Source organism: Mus pahari, chromosome 9 (genome assembly GCF_900095145.1).
Source record: "Mus pahari chromosome 9, PAHARI_EIJ_v1.1, whole genome shotgun sequence".
In the NCBI taxonomy this organism is placed as follows: Eukaryota; Metazoa; Chordata; class Mammalia; order Rodentia; family Muridae; genus Mus; species Mus pahari.
The window spans coordinates 49,024,531-49,024,870 of NC_034598.1; the positions used below are offsets into that span (position 1 = coordinate 49,024,531).

At 32.9% G+C, this 340-nt stretch overlaps 1 protein-coding gene across 1 annotated transcript in view; it reads right to left on the minus strand.

Moving 5' to 3' along the window:
* Positions 1-340, minus strand: part of Ptges3 (prostaglandin E synthase 3) — a 16,943-nt gene that overhangs the window by 1,057 nt on the left and 15,546 nt on the right. The gene's annotated exons all lie outside the window — the stretch shown is intronic.

Consider the following 340-nt stretch of genomic DNA (forward strand, 5'->3'; position numbering starts at 1 on the left):
AAAGAAAATATAGGGGACTGGAGAGATGGCTCAGCAGTTAAGAGCACTGACTGCTCTTCCAAAGTTCCTGAGTTCAAATCCCAGCAACCACATGGTGGCTCACAACCATCTGTAATGAGATCTGAGGCCCTCTTCTGGTGTGTCTATCTGAAGACAGCGACACTGTACTTATATAATAAATAAATAAATAAATAAATAAATCTTAAAAAAAAAAAAAGATAAATAAATAAAATAAATTAAATCCCATTTCTATCCTTGTCAAATGATAATCTTTCAACTCTCACCTTTATGTAATGATTTGTTAAAATATGATCCTTAATGGCTCACAAATACAATTTCC